General features: G+C 39.2%; 1 protein-coding gene across 14 annotated transcripts in view; it reads right to left on the bottom strand.

Moving 5' to 3' along the window:
• USP54 (ubiquitin specific peptidase 54) overlaps positions 1 to 13,963 on the bottom strand; it is a 127,799-nt gene extending 113,836 nt beyond the window's left edge. For 6 of the 14 annotated variants that reach the window (XM_040242387.1, XM_040242391.1, XM_040242388.1 and 3 more), the window contains exons 1-2: positions 12,833 to 13,167; positions 2,175 to 2,216 (exon numbers count right to left, since the gene is read on the bottom strand). The gene's annotated coding sequence lies outside the window, so the exon portion shown is untranslated. Of the gene's footprint in view, positions 1 to 2,174; positions 2,217 to 9,991; positions 10,030 to 12,832; positions 13,175 to 13,203 lie in introns of those variants that run through there. The other 8 variants (XM_040242380.1, XM_040242390.1, XM_040242397.1 and 5 more) reach the window with 6 other exon arrangements.
• Positions 13,964 to 19,756: the final 5,793 nt, after the last annotated feature.

The raw sequence follows: 19,756 nt of genomic DNA, 5'->3' as shown, positions 1-19,756 counted from the left end.
GCAGTTCACAAAGTGATTTTTACAATCACTGTAACTTAATACTTACAACAGTTCAATGAAGAAACAAAGGAAAACTAAAATTTGAGTGCCTATTACATGACAGCTACTATATTGAGAATTAACATGTAGTATTTCACTTAATTTGTTCAGGTAGGTTATTATTATCCTAATTTCACAGATAAGAGAATTAAGGTTCAGAAATACTTAGTAATTTGACCAACTTCACACAGCAGCATTAAATTGAAGGGCTGAGATGTGAATTCTGTCTAGCTCCAAAGTTCATACTCTTATCACTAAAAACTATTTTCAGCCCTATAAGAGTTTCTCATTCTCTTATTCAATTATTCTTTCATTCACTCCTTCACTCAATCAAACAAGTCAACAGTGCGAGCACACTGCTATAAGCTACTGATATAAAAATTAATAAAACAGCATCTGCCCTCATAGCCTAGAGGGTGTGTATGTCTGAAGGACAGATGGATGAACACAAATCAACCAGAATACAATTAAGTAAGACTGCAATAATAGTAATATAAGCTGAATGCTACTGAAATATGGAGGGTAAATACTAGCTTGGGGGAATAAGAAAAAACACCATAGAAGAAACAGTTTCACCTGAAATTTTTAAAATATGTGATTACAACTTGATGAAGAGCATCTACACAAAAGCCTGAAGCTAACACTACACTTAAAGGTGAAATAATACTTTTCCCCTAAGGTTAGGAAATATACAACAAGGCTGTATATTGTCACCCTGCTTATTCAACATATATGCAGAGTACAGCATGGGAAATGCCAGGCTGGATGAATCACAAGCTGGAATCAAGACTACCAGGAGATATATCAACAACCTCAGATATGCACATGATACCACCCCAATGGAAAAAGTGAAGAGGAACTAAAGAGACTCTTGGTGACAATGAAAAAGGAAAGTAAAAAAGCTGGCTTTAAACTCAACATTCAAAAAGAACTAAGATCATGGCATTCAGTCCCATCACTTCACGGCAAATAGAAGCAGAAAAAGTGGAAACAGTGACAGATTTTATTTTCTTGGATTTCCAAATCACTGCAGACAGTGACTATAGCCATGAAATTAAAAGATGCTTGCTCCTTGAAAGGAAAGCTATGACAAACCTAGGCAATGTATTAAAAAGCAGAGACATCACTTTGCCAGTAAAGGTCCATAGAGTCAAAGCTATGGTTTTCCCAGTAGTCATGTACAGATGTGAGAGCTGGCTGAGTGCTGAAGAAATGATGCTTTTGAACTGTGGTTCTAGAAAAGACTCAAGAGTTCCTTGGACTGCAAGGAGATCAAACCAGTCAATCCTGAAGGAAATCAACTCTGAATATTCTTTGGAAGGACTGATTCTGAAGATGAAACTCCAATATATTGACCATCTGATACGAAGAGCAGACTCATTGGAAAAGACCCTCAGGCTGGGAAAGACTGAAGGCTAAAGAAGGGGGCGGCAGAGGATGAAAAGATTAAACAGCATCACCAACTCAATGGACATGAATTTGAGCAAACTCCAGGAGACAGCAAAGGGCAGGGAAGCCTGGAATGCTGCAGTCTATGGGATCGCCAAGAGTCAGACATAACTTAGTGACTGAACAACAAGAAACAAGAACAAAGCAAGGAGGTCTGCTGTCATTATATTTAATATCAGCAGTTCTAGGCACTGTAATTAGCAAGAAAGAGGAATAAAACACACACAGATTGGAAAGGGAGAAATAAAACTCTATTTGCAAATGACATAATGTCTATATAGACAATCCCAAGGAATATACAAAAACACTCCTGAAAGTAATAATAAGGTCACAGGATATAAGATCAACACACAAAAATCAATCGATTTCTATATACAGTTGACCCTTGAACAACACAGGGGTTAGGGAAGCAGACACCCTGAGCAGTGGAAAATCCCTACATAACTTTATAGTCACCCGCCAGTATCCATGGCTCCATACCCTCCCATTCAACCAAAGGAAGAGTAAGTAGTATTACAGTATGTATTTTTTTCTAAAAATCCATATATAAGTGGACCTGTATCGTTCAAACCTGTGTTGTTTAAGGGTCAATTGTACTGACAAAAGATGTGCAGAAATCAAAATTAAAAACATATTACCATTTACAATCGCTCTAAAAAATTAAATACTTAAGTATATACACTTACCAAAAACATGTACAGGGTCTGTATGCTGAAAGTTAAAAAATGCTGAAAGAAAGAGATCAAAGACAACATAAATAAACAGGCTTGTTCATTGACTGTAAGACTCAACATGATAAAAATGTCAATTCTCCCCAAATTAATATATAAGTTTAATGCAATTCCTATCAAAATCCTAGTAAGGCTTTTTGAAGACTTAAACAAGTTTATTCTAAAATTTACATGGAAAGGTACAGACTCTAAAACTGCTGAAACAATCTTGATAAAGAATAATAAGTGGAAGGAATTATTCTACCTAATATCAAGCTCTGGGATTTCTTCGGAAGGAATGATGCTAAAGCTGAAGCTCCAGTACTTTGGACACCTCATACGAAGAGTTGACTCATTGGAAAAGACTCTGATGCTGGGAGAGATTGGGGGCAGGAGGAGAAGGGGACAACCCAGGATGAGATGGCTGGATGGCATCATGGACTCGATGGACGTGAGTCTGAGTGAACTCCGGGAGATGGTGATGGACAGGGAGGCCTGGCGTGCTGCAATTCATGGGGTCGCAAAGAGTCGGACATGACTGAGCAACTGAACTGAACTGAACTGAACTGAACTGAATATCAAGCTTATTACAAAGCTCCAGTCATCAAAAGAGTATGATACTGATACATAGATTAATGGAACAGAATAGAGAATCCCAAATTTAGGACCTACATAAATATTCTTAAGGCTTCCCAGGTGGCTCAGTGGTAAAAGAATACACCTGCCAATGAAGGAGACACAGTTTGATTTTTGACAAAAATGAAAAAACAATTTAAAGGAAAAAGGAAAACCTTTTCAACAAATAGTGCTGGAGCAACTAAAATTCCATTGCAAAGAAATTAATTAAACTTAAACTTCATATCTAATATAAATATTAAATCAAAATTATCAAGAACTTAAATGTAAAATATAAAACTCTTAGGAAAAAATATAGAAGAAAATCTTTGTGATCTAGAATCAGGCAAAGAGTTCTTAGACTTGACACCAAAACCTTGATTCATGAAGGAAAACTCGATAAATTGGACCTCATCAAAATTAAAAACTTGTGTACAATAAAAGCCCAGGGGAAAGAATGAAAAGAAAAGCTACAGACTGGGAGAAATTATTTGCAAACCACATATTCAACAAAGAACTAGTACTGTGAATATACAAAGATCTATCAAAACTCAACAGTAAAAAATCAAACTATACAATTAGAAAATAAGTACAAGACAAAAGATCCTTCACCAAAAAGGGTATACAGTTGGCAAACAAACATGTGAAAAGATGTTTAACAGCCACTGCTGCTGCTGCTAAGTCACTTAAGTCGTGTCCAACTCTGTGCGACCCCATAGATGGAAGCCCACCAGGCTCCGCTGTCCTGGGATTCTCCAGGCAAGAACACTGGAGTGGGTTGCCATTTCCTTCTCCAATGCATGAAAGTGAAAAGTGAAATCGCTCAGTCATGTCCGACTCTTCACAACCCCATGGACTGCAGCACACCAGGCTCCTTCATCCATGGGATTTTCCAGGCAACAGTACTGGAGTGGGCTGCCATTGCCTTCTCCGTTAACAGCCACTGCTGCTGCTGCTAAGTCACTTCAGTTGTGTCCGACTCTATGCAACCCCAGAGACGGCAGCCCACCAACCATTAGGGAAATGTAAATCAAAACCACAAAGCATCTATCATCTATCAGAATATCTACAGAATATCATCTATCAGAATAGCTAAAATAAAAAGTAGTGACAACACCAAATACCCAAAAGCGTGCAAAGAAACTGGATCACTGGTACACTGCTGATGGGAATGTAAAATTTATTTTACTGCCACTCTGAAAAACAGTCAGCCAGTTTCTTAAAAAACTAATCATGCAACTACCATACAATCCAACAATTATATTCCTGGACATATATCCCAGAGAAATGGAAACATGTTCATATAAAACTTGTACACAAATGTTCACAGCAGCTTTGTAACAGCCCAAAACTGGAATCAGCCCAGATGTCTTTGAACAGGTGAATGTTTAAACAAATGGTGGTATAGGCATATCAGAGAGTAATTCTCAGCGATAAAAAGGAAACAAAATATTGATATATGCAACAACCTGAATGAATCTCCAGGAAATAATGCTGAATGGAAAAAAAAAAAAAAGGACAAGCCCCCCAAATTATATAGTATAGGATTTTATCTGAGGCTTCCTGGGTAGCTCAGCTAGTAAAGAACCCACCTGCAATGCAAGAGACCCTGGTTTGATTCCTGGGTTGGGAAGATCCCCTGAAGAATGGATAGGCTACCCACTCTAGTATTTGGGGGCTTCCCTGGTGGTTCAGACGGTAAAGAATTTGACTGCAGTGCGGGAGATCTGGATTCGATCTGTGGGTTGGGAAGATCCCCTGGAGGAGGACATGGCAACCCACTCCAGTATTCTTGCCTGGATAATCCCATGGACAGAAGAGCCTGGCGGGCTACAGTCCACGGGGTCACAAAGAGTCGGACACGACTGACTGACTAAACACAGCACAGCAGATGATTCTGTTTATAAACCATGCGGGACCTTAGTTCCCCAACCAGGGGAACTAGATAATGTTGGGAACTAGAACCTGAACAAGTTTAGTGCTATAGGCTCAAACAGCAGGTTCACCGTCATCAATGCCACTAGAAACAGGTTTCGATCAATGTGTCAGGCACAGGTAAAAAACAGCACTGGGCAAAGTCAGGGTAACAGAAGAGTTTTTGACTTGTTGGGGAATACAGAGTAGTTTAGACTGGCTAAAATAATAAGACAGTGGAAATCTAACTAGAAATAAAACTAGAATCACAGGTCACTCTTTGATAGTCCATAGAACATCACTGAACACTGTTGAACAGGAAAGTGACAAAAAGCAAAGTACAGCTTTTGACTCAGTTTTTTTAAACTGGCTGATATTCAGTGAAGCTCAAGGAAAGCCAATTCACTGCCAAGACTGGTGGGACACTGGAGGCTCCCAGGTGCAAAATTTAAGGAGGCCCTAACTCTCAAGTAGGGTTGTACTTACACAACCCTGAGTGAATACCTCCTTAAATTTTGCACTTGCACAACCTCTAGTATTCTTATTTTGTGAGCTAAGCACCTCATGTGCCTCATTCATAATAGCCAAGGAGTAGAAACAATCCAAATGGATAAAAAAGAATGTGCTTTATTCATATAAGGGAATACAGAATATTTTTGGTGATAAAAAGAATGAAATACTAATACATGCCACAACACAGATGAACCTTGAAAATACTATGCTGAATGAGAGAAGTCAGTCACAAAAGACTATATATTGATATTTTATGATTCCATTTGTATGAAATGTCCAGAATAGGTAAATCTAGAGAGACAGAAGTAAATTAGTAGCTCCTAAGGGAGGGAGAGTTTGAGAAGGAGAATAACTGCCTATGGATATACAGTTTCTTTGCGGGGTGATAAAAATGTAATAAAATTGATTGAAGTGACAGTTGCATAACTATGAACATACAGTAACTTTTGAATTGTATACTTTAAAATGAGCAAATTGTATGACATGTGAGTTATATCTTAATAAAATTTGTTTTTAAAGCAGATGTTTAGCAACTATCTATTGAAATAAAGCAAAAAAAGGATGAAAGTCATTGTGAAATAAGAACTCCAAATTGAATTTTTAAAAGCAGTTGTTGATTCTTTTCATGAGTTGTTAAGAGGAAGCACAGGAAAAAAAACTCTAAATCAGACTTCTATAGTTTGCCCAATTAAAATCATAATCAGAGTTTGGTTCATAAAGATTTCCTACTCAAAATAACTTGCTAGCAGGCAATTTGTGACTTAAACAGTGGTCTTGACTTATAAAGCATATTCATGTATGTGTCTGCTATAAACCATCAATTAAAAAAAGATAAACAACTTATAAATATACTATATGGCACTGTCTCCAAAACAAAAATAAATAGAATTTGGATAGCCTTTTCTACAGATGTATTCTCTAAGGGGAAAGACTGAAAACTGAACCTCAAACTGAATTCTGCTTTCCCACTAATTCTCATTAAACATAAAAAAAAAGTGTTCTTATTTTTAATATTGATAAACCAATTTAAACACTTTAGCGAAGATGTGATCAAATCAGTGACCGACTCGGCATTACTCTGGACATTAGAATTTATTCAGTATTATTTCTTCTGGGAACAATACTGTTTTACTAGCAGCTAAATACTTAAGTACTTTTTATGATTTTCCTAACTCCATACCCAGCCATTCCTCCTCTTTCCAATGCTCAGCAATGTATGTCTGGAAAATTCCTTTACTTACTACCCACAATTCCCAGAACGTTTTCCTCAGCTTCTGCCCTCTCTCACCTTTTATTTGATGCCTTCACTTGCAGGTACACCCAAACTTTAACAGGACAGGGAATTATCTGCAGCTATCAGTAATGGAAAGGTTCTAGAATGGGATGGTAAGTTATATGTGAGCAGCAATTCCTAGGTTTTTCTCTACCTTCTGTACTTGGCCATTTCGACACAGTCTTTAAAGCAGATACTCTTTCTACCTTGGAATCTCTACCTATTCCTCTCAAGTGGTGCCCAACAGAACTTTCTGCACTAATGGAAACATTCAGAATCTTCACTGTGTAATATGGTAGACACATGTGACTACCGTGTACTTGAAATATGCCTGGTACAACTGAAGGACTGAAGTTTTACTTTAATTTTAAAAGCCACATGTGGCTAGTGGTCTGCATACTGAACAGCACAGCTAGCCGAGAGTCCTGCAGAGACTAAAGCTATTGCTGTAATGCTAAACCCCTTCGCTGGTGTCCAGCCGCCCAATCAGGATCCTGCTAGTCCTGTCTCCTGGAAGATGTTCCCTGCATCCCCCAACTTGATGAGATGACCCTACATAATGAATAAATGAATCATCTGGAACCACAGTATGAGTATCTGCCTAATTTTCTATAGCTCCTACCACCTCAACTCCTGCTGCTTTGAGCTTGGAGTTACCACCTTCCTTCAGGTACTGCACATTTGATCACTGTTTCTCAGACTTGAAGGTATTTATGAATCACCTTGGGATTTGATTAAGATTTAGGTTCTAATTTGGCATTTCTAACATGCTTCAAGGTGCTTCTATATGGTTTTAACCCTAGGTTCTTCGTTCTCCTACCCCGTGATTTGAATGGTGTTACTGACGGGTCAGCAGCAAACATTAATTCAGATCTCCTAAATATAATAGTACACTTTTCAGTCATCAAATATTTGTACCATGTAATACAGCTGCACAAAAATATCAGTTCTGAGCAGTTGATGTTATTTGATGTGATATACGGAGAGGCGGCTACGACAATGAGCTAAATATCACAATTCTAATAACTGAACAACTGGAAAGGGAACCAAGGTTTGCTTGATTCCAAAGCTCACGTTCTTTCTGCTATTCCAACCTTCTCCTCAATGCTTAACTCAGGAATGTCCACATGTCAGGATTTCCCTTCAGAAGAGAATCGTGAAGGAACATTGCTCCTGAAAAGTTATTGCTTCTCCCCAGGCATAATAATAATCAGAAAACCAGCTTCTTCCATATGTATGATTAAACATCAGACACCATTAATATTTATACATTCTATTGTAGATTTTCAACCCGATCAACTTTATTTAGCTATCCTCTCCCCAACTTTTTTGTTTTGGCCGAGTGGCATGTGAGATCTTAGTTCCTGACCAGGGATTAAAACCATGCCTCCTGCTGTGGAAAGGTAGACTCTTAACCACTGGACTGCTAGAGAAGTCCCAAGAGCATTCTTAAGCAAGTCCTCAAAATCCAGAGGCCATTATGAAAAAGATGTGACTTGTATTTTTTGTGTAAAATACAAAAAATTTAGTATATCAATAGGCACTATAGATAATGTAACACACTGGAGAAAATATGCATAATAGATACTAAAATACAGATCTGCATCTATATACATATAAAGAGTTCTTAGTTCTTGTTGATCAATAGGTAAAAGAAAATCCAATTTAAAAATATATAAAGAACAGAATAAGCAATTTCAAAAGACAGAAATATAAACAGCCTATCAAACAAAAAGATGCTCAAACTAAAAAGTAATCTGAAAACTACAAATTAAAATGTAAAAATCTGCCTGTTACATTAGTAAAAATGTACAAGACTGACATCCAGTGTCAGAGGCACTTTCATAAACTGCTAGTGGAATAAAGAATGGCACACAGACTGTCTGAAAGGCAAACTGGCTGTATATTTCAAAACTAAAAACATGTAAACCTTTTAAACAACAATTCTAGGCACCTATTCTAGAGGTATCATAGAACATTTGCACAAGAGACAAGAATATGGGATGTTCATCTCAGTGTTCCCAATAACTGCAAAATTCTGAGACAACTTAAATGTCCATAAATAAAGAAACAGTTAAATAGATTACTTACATTCAAACTGAAATACAATCAGTTGTTAAAAAGTATGCACTGACAGGATGAGATTTCAAAAGCATATTGCTAACTTTAAAAAAAGCTGCAGAAAAAATATCATTCCACTGACTTTAAAAAGATATATATAGACATACAAATTATAAATAGAAATTGCATATAATGCATAGAAAAAGAACTGGAAAATTCATCAAACAGAATAGCTCTGGAAGTGGAACCTTTGCTTCTTGGCCTCCATATAAAGTTATTATTTTTAAAGAATGTACTTTTTTTCTCTTTCTTCAAATTAAGTATATAGTTTAAACATCTGTAAGATTTTTTAATGTTTTAAAAAAGATAAACAAGGTCAACAAAAAAATGTTTAATTTGCAGTTTTCAGATCACAGGAGTCTGCGCATCTTTTTTTTTTTTAATTGAAGTAGTTATTTTACAATGGTGTGCTAATTTCAGCAAAGTGACTCAAATATAGGTAAATAGGCAAGCATATATCAGACTGTTTTTCAGATTATTTTCCATTATAGGTTTTATTCCAAGATTTTGAATATAGTTTCCTGTGCTATACAGTAGGTCCTTGTTTTATCTATTTCATATATAGCAGCATGTATCTGTTAATTCCAAACTTCCTCCACTCTGCCTTCTCCCTTTGTTAGTTTTCTATGTCTGTGAGTCTGTTTTTCATTTCTTTATTGGATATTTATATTTCTCTCTGTGAAACTGCTTATTCTACTCTTTGCCTAATTTGTCATTCAGTCACTAAGTCGTGTCCGACTCTGTGACCCCACGGACCGCAACACAGCAGGCTTTCTTGTCCTTCACTATCTCCTGGAGTTTGCCTAATAAAAAAATAAATAAATACAGGAAAATGTTCAACCTCACAGGTAATCAAAGAGACGGAAATCTAAAGTGAGATATCACTTTTCACCTACCATGAGAGTAAATCGTTATAATGTCTATTTACTATTGCTAATATAAATGCTGAGAAAGAAATACTTTTTTCCAGTGGATAAAACCTTTCCAGAGGGTGTGTGTAGAAAAAGTCTCCAGGCTCTCCTGTGGTGGGTGGAGTTAAAGAAAAGCTTTTAGATCATCATCCTCCTAACACATCATCAAATGCTTTCAGTTTTCAACCCTTCTGGAGAAGTTCCCTTCTCACCCCTCAAAGGCTCCTTCTCATCTCATTATCTTGCTCTAAACCTTTCTTGGAAAAATGTCTCAATGCCTCAAAAATAACTCACATAAAACATAGGCACACAGCCCACTTAGTTAAAAGGTGTTAGAAAACATGAGAATCTCATTCACACCCACGTGCTATTCCAGCTAAAATCTATATAGAGGGACTGATGCAGAAAGTCAACTCAATGGGGGAAAAAAAAAAACACTGACTCACCTTCAAATCTGCATGTATTTCTTAAAAACACCTGGGACACTGCAGCTGTGTGACTCTGGGCAAGTCATTTAAAAGTTCTCAGTTTCTTCAATGTAAAAGGGAGACATAAAATTTGAATTTCAACCAGGAAATCAGACTTTGGACTTTGGAATATAGTTTTAAAAATCTGAAAGCAAACATTTGTGCGTGTGTGTGTGTGTGTGTGTGTGCACGCGCACAAAGTCACTTCAGTCATGTCTGACTCTTGATGACCCTTTGGACTGTAGCCCGCCATGCTTCTCTGTCCAAGGGATTCTCGAGGCAAGGATACTGGAATGTGTTGCCATGCCCTCCTCTAGGGGATCTTCCCAACCCAGGGATCAAATCCACATCTCTTACATTGGCACTGGCAGGCGGGTTCTATAACACTAGCAAAACCTGAAAGCTAATACACCAAAAAAAAAAAAAAAGCCCCAAACTGCAGCAGTCTACAAAAATGTTTGCCTAAATCCCTCAGTCTGCTGTAATAACCGTTGCCCTATATATGAATATAGATAACCATTTCCACTGTTAAAATCATCAGTTTCTGGAAGCTTACAGATGTTAACAATTGCTTATTATAATTATTTCCCCAAGCAAAGCTCCCTATACAATTATACACAATATGAATATGGTAATTTACTCAATTCTCTGTACAATACAAACCTCATATTTAGCATCATGTTAATATTCAAATTAGTTCCCCCATAGTGTAAATATTTGAGGAAGCAAAATCTATGAATAAAGAGAGACTGAATTTTAGTCTTCTGGCCAATTCCATGTTCAATGTCTGGCCCCCCATCCCCATTCCAAGGCTCCTTTACTGCAAAAAGAAAGGAGCCCTGCTTAGGTTTTCAGTTGCACAGATTTCCAACTCCAGTCCCTAATCTGCCATTTACTAGCTCCGTGATATTAGACAACTGCCTTAATGTTTTAAGCTTCAATTTTCTTATCTTTAAAATTGAAGTATTAGTATCAGCTGAGTGTTGTTAAGATAAAATGAGAAAATTGAGGTGGGAAGAGGGGTGGAAAATAAATAAATGAAATGAGATCATGTGCCTAGGACATTAATAATCACTCAAAGAATGTCAGCATTTATGCTTATTACCATTATTGACTTAAGAATGTTCAGTGATGTTTAAGAATACTTTTAAAAGACTATTAAATTATGAACTGACCCCTTAATTTTCTCAAGATTCCATTCTAATTTTATCTCTTCTGAAAAACAGTATGTTTTATTAATGCATCATAATTTAGAATTTGCTTAATATTTTGTAATTTTTTAACAGTTTTTTCCATTTTATTCTTGTCAACTATTGTTGACAAGTACTCCCTAGGGCCAGAATTTTGTTTCATAAGCCTGTGTTCACAAATGTATTGTGTTTACTACATTGTAAGGATTTGCTACTCTATTTTGCTCTCTGAGCAATTTCAAGGCAAAGAGGAAGGGTTACTTGTATTTGTATCCAGAAGGCTTAGTTATCAAACACAGAAAGGTCTCAATAAATGTTTGTTGAAAGGATAAATGAATGAATTTATCTTTTCCCCCAACCCCTGCAATGCCTTGCACAGTACTCTACACATAATAGGAACTCAGTAAAGCTTCTTAATGGATTCATGGAGAAGTCTTTTGGACTCAACCACATAAAGCTTTATCTTGCCTCAGAAAATCATTTCAACTTTAAAGATTAGCTACTAACATTACAAATTAAAAGTTTTAACCTAACATATATCAAATAAATAGGTTCAATGACTAACCACAACAAAGCTAGCTCTAGAAGGATTAAAATCCATTATTCTAATTAATGAATTTGTGAACCTCAACATGGAAAAATCCAGTTACATAATCAAGAGAGGTTATGCTTTTGCAAATTTAAACGTACCAAAAATAGTGAGAAAAAATTATCAGAAAGCTTGCATGTGTAGATAGAAATGAACAAATTATTTTTCATGCCTGAATTGAAACCACTGTTTTCATTAGAAATAAGAAAACTGGTCCAAACCTGTCTCTAGAAAATACTCCTTGAGACTCAGTGTAAATGCTTTGCCCTCGCAGTGATGTAACTCCTAGGAGACTCCTTTTATTTCCAGACTGACAGATATTCAAAACTCTGTCTCCTAAAATAAAAATTCGTTCATTTCTTAAAAGGCAAAGAACCTCAACAGACACAAGGTTTTATATTCAAGTAACTAAAACTATCCCTAGTGTTCAGCCTGGTGCTTCTGCAACAGACACATTTTCTTAGTTTTTAAATCATATTCATGGAAGGTTTAAAAGTCGTACTACACATTCTTTCACTGTATGATCTAAACTGAGTTTACACCGCATATATAATTTCATAAGTACACCGTAAAGAAACTCTACACTTGAATGAATCTGGAAAGAAACGTGAGCTTTGCACACACCCCCTTCTTCCAACTCAATACGCACATCTTAGTTTTTTTTCTCAAGAATTTCTCTCTCCCGCCCCCATCCCACACGTTATTTCAGAGCAGCAATCATTCATTACCCCATTCATAGTCTCTCCACCGAAAGAACCTTTCCAACTAATACTATTTCACCCGGACCCTCCATTCACATCTCAGAGTCTGCGGGGGATTTCTTTGGAAGGGGCGGGGGGCGGTGAAGTTCCGGGACGCCACCATTCCCGCCAAGCCCTTTAGGATCCAGGTCTTAGCGCGCAGTCCCGGACTAGTCTCGGGCAGACCCCAGTAAACTGCGAAGGTCTGACACCGCACCCGCCGCTCCACCCCCGCCCCGCGCCCCATCTCCGCCAGGGCAAAGCAAACCGGGCCCAGTCTCTGGGCTCCCATTCAACATACCCTCCTCCTCGCTGTACCCCATTTCTTCCCACTTATTCCTCGGCGTAGCCCGGTCTCTTTTTCCAATTCTGACTCCCCATAACCATCTTGCTCCCAACACACACACCCTTCTATACTCCTGCCCCTGCCCCTTGAACCCTTCTACACCCGGGTTCCTCCCCCTTGGACCTCGCGGCAGCTCCAGCCCTTCCCGCGTGCCCTGGTGCAGACCGGCGCCCTGTCCTTATAATCACTGGACCTGGGTCCCACCCAACACGTCACACGAGGGCCCATTTCTCCCGCGACCCGACCTTCCCCACCCCCTCCCTAGGCGCTACCCCCCCAGCACCCTGTTACCTCCGGCCCCGCCCCCCTGAGGGTGTCGCACTCACCACTTCTGCCGCCGCATCCTTAACCGCCGCGGCTGCTATAGCTACGGGGAGCCAAGGCAACCAGCTCTCGCGACAGTTTCCACAGCTACGGCGAGAACAGCCGGGAAGAGCCTCTCGCAAGAAAGTAAATGAGTCAGGCTCGAGACGGCTAAGTATATCTCGCGATAGTGTTGTGTAAAATGGCGGCTGTAAGGCGCTTCGGGGGTGGCCCGGAAAGGTTTGGAGGTGGGCGAGGGCGGGGAAGGATCTTGAACTGGCGGGAGAGTCGGAAAACGGTCCCATCTGAGGAAAGTTAGTATGGCGAACCCTACACTGGAATAACTTTAGGGATGTGGCCGTCATTCCCCAGTGCCTCAGACTTGGAACAGTGTCACCCTTAACTGAAGTTCCGTCTTCCTGGTATTTTCTTTTAGCGTGCCCAGTAGAGACGGAGCGAGCAAGCCAGAAATTGACCTTTCCATATCTTCGTTAACCTTTCTTCAGGAAATTCATCCATTCTTCCTCTACCCTGGTTTGTGAAGGACATTTGACTTAACAGAAATGTTTGTTTATATACTGGTGCCCCGCCCCCATCAATTCTCCCTACCAAAATAGGAAATAAAAGTTTGTTTTTGTTTTTAATCGAGCATAAGCACAGGTGTTTGGATGCAGAAGGGGGCCGCGTTGGTGTGTGATCTGAACTTTGCAGTTGTTGCTTGCCACCCTGTGGGCACATCCTTAGTTGATGCCTCTCAACACAGTTTTAAGGACTTTCTCTCCTGGTGGCTCAGACAGTAAAGCGTCTGGCTGCAATATGGGAGACCCGGGTTCGATCTCTGGGTCAGGAAGATCCTCTGGAGAAGGAAATGGCAACCCACTCCACTATCCTTGCCTGGAAAATCCCATGGATGGAGGAGCCTGATATGCTACAGTCCATGGGGTCGCAAAGAGTCGGACACGACTGAGCGACTTCACTTTCCTTTCCTTTCTCTACTCTCAGAAAGCTGTAAATGCAGACTGAGTAGGATCTGGAACAGAAGATGGATATATAAAGAACGTTGTTCAGTGAGAATAAAAGTAATAAATGGAGAATTCATTTTCTTCTCTCCAAGCCCCTGAATAGCTCTCATAATCTAGACCAGTGCTGTCCAGTAGAAACATACTGTGAGCCACAACATGCAATTTAAAATTTGCAGTAGCCACATTTTTAAAAAAGAAAAGTGAAATTTAGTAATCCACATAATCCAACATATTCAATATATTTTGACATGTAATCAATATTTTGAAATTTCTAAAAATTCTTATTTTTGGCTGCATTGGTTCTTAGTTGCAGCACATAGGATCTTCCTTGCAGCATGCAGGATTTTTTGTTGTGATGTGCGGATTCTTTGTCTCAGGGCCTGGGCTTCTCTCTAATTGTGGTACTGCCCAGGTACAGGAGCACACAGGCTCAGTAGCTGCCTGTGGACAAGCTTCGTAGTTTCAGCATGAGGGATTGTCTCTAGTTGTGGCCCACCAGCTCTAGAGCAAGTGGACTCAGTAGTCTTGCAGCATGTGGGATCTTAGGTCCCCAGCTAGGGATCCAACTGGAGTCCCCTGCAGTGGAAGAAGTTTCTATTGGAAAGCCCTAGACCCTGTACTAGATAATGCATTATCTGAGTGACTTTAGGAGCACAGTATTACGGGCATGTGGTTTATGTAAAAGAACCCTTGAAGTTGCTAACTCAAATGACTGCAGAGCCTAGGTGGCTGACAATAAAAGATGACCTGGTGTAAAACATAAGGTGGTAGTGGAGGCTAGGGCCCACTAAAGAGTACAAGCTTCTATTTGAAAGGGAGGTTTCCTGAAGCCATATGGAAAACAACATGGAAATTCCTCAAAAAATTAAGAATAGAGCTAATATATGATCCAACAATTCCACTCCTGGGAATTTATCTGAAGAAAATGAAAATGCTAACTAGGAAACATATATGCACCCCTATGTTCTTGACAGCATTATTTACAGTAGTTAAAATTTAAAGCAACCAAAGTTCCCATCAATAGATGAATGGATAAATAATGTGATACATAAATATTATATATATATAATGTATATATAATGGAGTATTATTCAGACATAAAAAAGATTGAGATCTTGTAATTTGTAACAACTTGGATAGACCCGGAAGGCATTACGCTAAGTGAAATAAGTCAGACAGAAAGACAAATACGGTATGATTTCACTTATGTGTGAAGTCTAAAAATCAACAAATGAGCAAACATAAACTAGAAACAATTACAGATGGTTGCCTGACAGAAGGGTGGTGGGGAGAAGAAAGACAGGTGAGGGAGACTAAGGTACAAACTTCCAGTTGCAAAATAAATGTCACTGGTATGAAATGTACAACATAGGGAATATAGTCAATAATTGTGTAATATTTTGTGGTGACATCGTAACTAGACTTATTGTAGTGATAATTTTGAAATGTATAGAAATATCACTTTGTTGTGTAACAGGAACTATAGTGTTATAGGTTAATTATACTTCAAAGATAAACTCATAGAAAAAGAGATCAGATTTGTAGTTACCAGAGGTAGGGAGTTGACAAAAGTGGGGAATTGGATGAAGGTAATCAAAAGGTACAGACTCCCAGATGTAAGAGGAATATGTGCAACCTGATAAATGATTAACACTGATGTATGTTATATATGGAAGTGATTAAGAGAACAAATCCTATCAGTTCTGATCACAAGAAAAAAAAATTTAATAAAAATAAAGGAGTTCAAAACTCTCCTGAATTTTAAAACACAATGATGGCAAGCAGAAGATAAGCAATATGGACAGCTAGATCTACCAGAATGTGGCCTCTCTGAACTGTGGCATTCATATGAATGAAACATTTTTGAAGAAAAGATGTTTTAACACACTGATGTCTGGGCAAAGGGATAGCAAAACCAAAATTGAGGATTTGACTAGATTTCTGGCTAGACCCAAGTGTGCACTTTAATACATTAAACCACCACTGCAACTTATAATAATGATTTGATTTCTATATAGACTTTTCTACTAGGAAGATGGCAAATAGATGGGGAAACAGTGACAGACTTTATTTTGGGGGGCTCCAAAATCGCTGCAGATGGTGACTGCAGCCATGAAATTAAGACACTTACTCCTTGGAAGGAAAGTTATAACCAACCTAGACAGCATATTAAAAAGCAGAGACATTACTTTGCTAACAAAGGTCCGTCTAGGCAAGGCTATGGTTTTTCCAGTAGTCATATGGATGTGAGAGTTAGAATATAAAGAAAGCTGAGCACCAAAGAATTGATGCTTTTGAACTGTGGTGTTGGAGAAGACTCTTGAGAGTTCCTTGGACTGCAAGGAGATCCAACCAGTCCATCCTAAAGGAGATCAGTCCTGAGTGTTCATTGGAAGGACTGATGTTGAAGCTGAAACTTCAATACTTTGGCCACCTGATGTGAAGAGCTGATTCATTTGAAAAGATCCTGATGCTGGGAAAGATTGAAGGCAGGAGAAGGGGATGACAGAGGATGAGATGGTTGGATGGCATCACCGACTCAGTGGAGATGAGTTTGAGTAAATTCTGCGAGTTGGTGATGTACAGGGAGGTCTAGCGTGCTGTGGTCCATGGGGTCGCAGAGAGTCAGACACGACTGAGCAACTGAACTAAACTGAACTGAGCTAAGAAGATAATGCCTCAACCAACCTGGGCTCCCTGTAAATTACTAGGTTTATATCAATATTTCAAATATTCTGAGATTGGAAAAGTTAAATTTTTAGGTTTTCAGAGCTGTGGACTATTAGGCCTGGGCATTTTTTTTTTACCTCAACTTTAAGGATAGGCATTTAATAATTATTTTATCGTCTCTTTGTCACCTGAAAGTTCCTATTTGCTTTTGTATCTCTGATGCCTGATAATAGTACCTGGTATATAGCAGGCATTCAAGAAACATCTGCTGAAGGAATTAGTCCTTAACTTTGGGGGAGGGCTCACAGACTTCTTTAAAAAATGTTTTTATTTTAAAATTTATTTATTGGCTGTGCGAGGTCTTAGTTGTGGTATCTGGGGTCTAGTTCCCTGACCAGGGACTGAACCTGGGCCCCCTGCATTGGAAGTGCAGAGTGTTAGCCACTGGACCACCAGGAAAGTCCTTTACAGACTTTTAAACATGAGAATCTGATAAAAGTTATGATCTTTATTCAGGTCCTGTCTGTGCCCTGCCCATATTCCCTCAGCCTATCCTAGAGTTCACAAAAGCTTTGGCAGACAAATGCTATACAAGCCCATAGCTTTCTACTTTAAACACCTGAGTATTCTCCTTGCCTAGAAATGTCAGCAGACTTAACATTCCCCATAGCAGTCTATAACCAATGAGAGATGGGATTTGATAGCTAAATATTCCAATTCTACCCCTCCTCAGTGAGGCAATTCTAAAGTATGTTTTACTATAGTGTTTCTCAAAATTTACTAACACATAAAAATCACCTGGAGAGATTAATAAGAGATAAATTCTTACATTTCCATGTTTTTTGGCCAGAGTTTGCAGGATCTTAGTTACCCAACCAGGGATCAAACCAGGTCCCTGGCAGTGAGAGCATCAAATCTTAACCACTGGACAGCCAGGGAATTCCCTTGAATTTGTTATTTTAATTAAACTTCTAGGAGAAAATGATACTGCCAGACCATGGACCACACTTTAACATTTTTTCTCAAGAGTTGCCAGTGAGAATCAGCCCCATTTGCCCAAAAGATATTTATTGGCCTTCTTCTCACTCCCTTACACTGCTTAGATTCTTGGATCACCTCCCAAATTTACTGCTTCTGCTGCTGCTAAGTCGCTTCAGTCGTGTCCGCCTCTGTGCAACCCCATAGATGGCAGCCCACTAGGCTCCTCCATCCATGGGATTTTTCCAGCCAAGAGTACTGGAGTGGGGTGCCATTGCCTTCTCTGCCCAGATTTACTACTTGCATCCAAATCTTTGTCTCAGGGTCTACTGGGGGGAAATCTAAACTATGACAACTCTTCTTAGAAAAATGCATATAGAAATAGTTTTGTGTATTACTTAAAAGTATGGCTTCCCTTGTGGCTCAGCTGGTAAAGAATTGCCTGCAATGCAGGAGACCTAGGTTCGATCCCTGGGTTGGGAAGATCCCCTGGAGAAAGAAAAGGCTACCCACTCCAGTATTCTGGCCTGGAGAATTCCATGGACTCTATAGCCCATGGGGTGGCAGAGTCGAACACAACTAAGCGACTTTCACTTTCACTTCACTTTAAAAGTATGAATCCTCTGAAATTTATTTAGGTGGTAAAAGAAAGTGACCAGAGTAAATATCATGTGACTCTAGGTCCATGAAAACTGAATGAGTCTAGGCAGAGTCTAGGAACTTACTATAATCATTAATGGCTCATGGAATGAACTGAATTCAGCCAGCTCTCCTTAGAAGTTACTTCCCCAGATCCTAGTAAGTCATCTCTTTATTTTTCCTGGTCTGCATCAAACTCTTATTTTGTGAAACATAAGAGTAAATCTGGGACTCTCAAGAAAACCCATGCTGACTTCCCTGGTGGTCCAGTGGTTAAGAATCTGCCTTGCAATGCAAAGGACACCAGTTTCAAGCCCTGGTTTGGGAAGATACCACATGCCAGGGAGCAGGTAAGCCCATGCACCACAACTGCTGAGCCAGTGCCCTAGAGCCCACGAGCCACAACTACTGAGTCCCTGCGCTGCAACTACTGAAGCTCAAGTGCCTAGAGCCTGAGTTCTGCACCAGAAACCACCTCAGTTAGAAGCCCACACACAGCAATTAAGAACAGTCCCCGCTGCCGCAACTAGAGAAAGCCCAAGTATAGCAACAATGACCCACCACAGTTTAAAAAATAATAGTAATAAATAAATCTTAAAAGGAACTTGAAAGAAGTTTTTGCTTGAAGTCAATAAAAAGAGTATTGTTACTCATTCCTATTGGACTTTGATGGTTTCTTCCCAGTCATAGTGCTTTCTGGACACAATTGCAGTTGCCCCTATGACCCTTAGATCTTTTCCTGAAGTTTTCACACAGAGCTAGGCATACCATAACTGCAGCTGGTTTCTCCCACTTCCTTCTCAATTCCAACATGGCTCCCTATTCTACTCCATCCTTTCAGGGATTTGTAACCTTTGACAGATATTCCTAAGCTCACCCTGGTGTCATCTGGAAGTCTTGTGGCATGCTCTCATTCTGTGATAATTGGATAATCTTGATTATCCCAATTTCTAATCAGCTACATAAAGAGAATTAACACCAGAGTCACCAATGCCTAACTTCCTAAACACAGCACACAATTACTTCTTAGCTTTGCCCACACAGGGGCCAGCACATGTGTTTGTGCTGATTGTCTTATGTTGGTACTACTGAGTAAGTATACGCCTATGAATGTGGTTTGGTGGGTGTGGATATGAGTGTGGGTATGTAATCAGAATTCAGGTTTAGTCTTGAAGTCTGAATAATGAACGTATGGTATTTTACTTTAATTAGTCCCTGTGTATTGTTAGCCTCAGTTTTTGTCTGCCCTCAAATATCAGAGGAAGAA

The sequence above is a fragment of the Oryx dammah genome, unplaced genomic scaffold, assembly GCF_014754425.2.
Source record: "Oryx dammah isolate SB20612 unplaced genomic scaffold, SCBI_Odam_1.1 HiC_scaffold_6, whole genome shotgun sequence".
NCBI lineage: Eukaryota > Metazoa > Chordata > Mammalia > Artiodactyla > Bovidae > Oryx > Oryx dammah.
Note: the sequence above shows the minus strand (reverse complement) of the source record. Positions and strands in the feature narration are given on the sequence as shown.